Raw genomic sequence first — 3,526 nt, 5'->3', positions numbered from 1 at the left:
CTTCCTATCCTTGTGATGATTGTATGAGAAAACTAGGCTAACAGTGTAAATAGATAGAATTGCTTGGTCTGGCGTTGAGTGGAACTTGCCTAGAATGAAATTCTGAGAAATTCTCACTTATAAGTGTTGTAGTGATAGGTAAGTGCTTCCTCCATCCAGAGTCCCACTGTACCTTTGGAATGACAGTGATGTACAATGATGTCTTTCTTTCCACTCTGTCTCAATCAGTAAGAACTGGATATTACTTTAATTTAGCTACTGTTTTGTCCTAAAAAGTAAACATTTTAAAAATAAACCTGAAAAGAGTCTTAGGGAGTCTGATCTCACCATATTCATGTGGTGTGAAAGGTATTTAAAGAGGGGAGGGATCACTAAAGCTATTTATAAACCTAAACAACCTTTTCCAAGTTTTCATAAAGTTTTAGCAATTTAAATATAGATACTGCATCTAGGTATTCAATAACTATAATTGCATATGTAGTGCTTTCCATAAATTAAAATCCTCAAACGCATCTCAAACCAAGATGGTATTTCCACATCATACCTATTTAAAAGCAAATATAATAGATACTATTCCTGGTCATAAAACCAGATAAACCCCCCTACCCCGTTCAAAAGGCAGCAATATCTAGTTTCCCTACATCTATTAAATGCGTGCTTTTGTGTTGAAAATCAGAACATGGGAAAAAAAAGTCAGCTTTTTCCCTTATGCACTGCTCAGAACAAGCATAATCCTCTAAATGTTTTCTTTTTTTCTTTTCTTTTTTTTTTTAAATTTCCTTACGGTGTTATTTCTTCAAGACAACTGAGGGGGTGGAGAAAGAAAAGTGATAAGGAAAACATTTTCATCTTGTACATCTTCCTCCAGCCCCTAAAATTCTCATCTGACACATTGTGAGATGTGTAGTGGTGTCAGCATCTCTTCAAATCTAGCTCCCTTCACGTTGGACCCTCTCAGGTTGGCTTCTTGAAGATCACACCCAGAGAGATCACACTTCTCTAAGTCAGTTCCTGCCAGAGTTGCTCCTCTGAGGTTACAGTTCTTCAACTTTGCATTTTTTAAGGTAGCCACTCTCAGGTTAATTCCTGTCATCTGACTTCCCTCCATATCCACACCTTTCAGATTAGCACCTTCTAAATTGGCTTTAAGACCAGAAGGATCCTCAAAATTACAGTTTCAGGGATGCTCCTTCTGCATTAGAACAGCATCTTGACTCCCTGGAGATTTGCACAGTCAAGCACGGATCCAGAGAGATCAGCTCATTCAAGATTTGCACAGCAAAGAATTGCATGTGCAAGATTGCAGCGGCTTAAATTGGCCATTTTGAAGTTAATGTATCGAAGGTTCAAACGAGAAAGATCAGCACCACTGAAGTTCAAACCCTGGCATCACAGTTCTGACTTGGTTGGAGTTGCTAGCAAAAATCGGACAAATTCCTTTCGGGATGTTGGTGAATGATCCTCCAGTGGTTAAGAATTCTTTATTGCCACTTCTAGGTGTTCAATCAATGAGTAAATACCAAAAAATCTTGCTTCTTCTAACACACCCAATAAATTAATGCCATCATTTACAACGAGCTGTCCATGATGCAAGTAGTTCAAAATGGGTTCAAAGTACTCAGGACTTTAGTCAATTAAGAAAGCTCCTCTATGATCTTGCTTATTTCCCAGACACCTTTGTCCTTAAACATATGGACCAGCATACTGTCAGGTTCTTTATTCACTAAAGTGCTCCATGTAGTTGTAAAGTACCGCTCTCCAACATTTAATGTCAGCCAGTCTGTGGAATCCTAACAATCCTTCAGGAGGCTTAGAATCTGTCTGAGGATATTTCCGTTCTTGGGGCTGCCGTTCAGAAACAGGGCCACCCGCCTCATCGTGCTGCCCCGCTGGGTCCTGAGTGAGCTGCCACCCTCCCACCTGGTCCTCCTCCCACCTTTTTCTCCTCCCACCCTTCCCCTCCCTCCACCCACTCGGATTCACCTCCCTTTGCCACCTTCCTGCCCTTGGAGACATACCACATACACGCCGGCTTTCTTCTAATGATAATACCAAGATTAATGAGCTGAACAGAACATACATTGAAAGCATTGTGATTAACCGACTTGTAACAACTCCCTAATGGTTCTCTTATATTTTTGGGATTATTATAAACAACAAAATGGCACTTCAAGTGGTTGAATCTCAACTACTTCAAGGTTTATTCTCGGGTCAGGTACTTTATCCTCAAGGTTTTATAAATATATTCCCTTCATTTATATTTCATTCATTCTTTCATTCCCCCAGACATGTATTAAACAGTTTCTTTGTGCTAGGCTCTAAGATGGATACAATATTGTCCATTGACTTTGCAGCTCACTGTCTAGCATGGGAGAAAAGTCTATTAGACACATAATAGCAAGTAGAGCGTGCTAGCGGCTACCTTAGAGGTGTAGTCAAAGTGCGAAGAGTCATTGGAAAAAAAAATCTTTGTAGAGATATGAGTCTTGAAGTTGGAAAAAAGCAGAAGGGGGTACTCCAGGGAGAGAGATTATGATAGGCAAATGTGGAGGTATGACTGCATGTCATGATTAGGAACTGCAAGATTTATTCTGTCACAAAGATACATCCACACATTGTTCATTGCAGCACTATTCATAATAGCAAAGACATGGAATCAACCCCAATGCCCATCATTGATAGACTGGATAAAGAAAATGTGGTACATATCCACCATGAAATACTATGCAGCCATAAAAAGGAAAGAGATCATGTCCTTTGCAGGGACATGGATAGAGCTGGAAGCCATCATCCTCAGCAAACCCTTGCAGGAACAGAAAACCAAACACTGCATGTTCTTACTTATAAGTGGGAACTGAACAATGAGAACACATGGACACAGGGAAGGGAACAACACACACCGGGGCCTGTTGGAGGCTGGGGTGGGGGGAGGAAGAGCATTAGAAAAAGTAGCTAATGCATGGAGGGGTGTAATACCTAGGTGATGGGTTGATGGTGCAGCAAACCACCATGGCACACGTTTATGTAACAAACATGCACATCCTGCACATGTACCCTGGAAGTTAAAAATTAAAAAAATGCAAGATTTTTTTACTCCAACCTCTAGACAACATGGGAAGATTTGTGTGCATGTGTGGATGAAGCACAGGGTTCAAAATTGGGAATGACAGTTGATAAGGGTAGAAAGGGGAGGCTGATGCTGGATCACCGGGACTGGGAATGCCATGCTGAGGACTTGACACTTGATCCTGTACTATGTAGGGAGCCATCCGTTGAACAGCTTACTAGAAAATGTGCTTCTTAGAAAATGTCACCCGAACAGCGGTATGAAGAGTGGATTAAGGGTGACAGGAATGGAGGCAGGATTAACAGTTTGGCATATTTAAAAAAAAAATCATTGATATTTAACCTCATTCCCAAATAACTTAAAATAGTTTATAAAAATAAAGAGCAAGAGAACAAAGCATTTTATGAATAAATTGGGGGTAGGCAGGGAGAGAAAGAGGAATATTGGGGTAAAATTATA

At 40.4% G+C, this 3,526-nt stretch overlaps 1 pseudogene; it reads right to left on the bottom strand.

Moving 5' to 3' along the window:
- Positions 1-808: 808 nt before the first annotated feature.
- LOC126961797 (BTB/POZ domain-containing protein KCTD9-like) lies at positions 809-1,800 on the bottom strand (annotated as a pseudogene).
- Positions 1,801-3,526: the final 1,726 nt, after the last annotated feature.

Source organism: Macaca thibetana, chromosome 8, assembly GCF_024542745.1.
Source record: "Macaca thibetana thibetana isolate TM-01 chromosome 8, ASM2454274v1, whole genome shotgun sequence".
Classification (NCBI taxonomy): domain Eukaryota; kingdom Metazoa; phylum Chordata; class Mammalia; order Primates; family Cercopithecidae; genus Macaca; species Macaca thibetana.
Note: the sequence above shows the minus strand (reverse complement) of the source record. Positions and strands in the feature narration are given on the sequence as shown.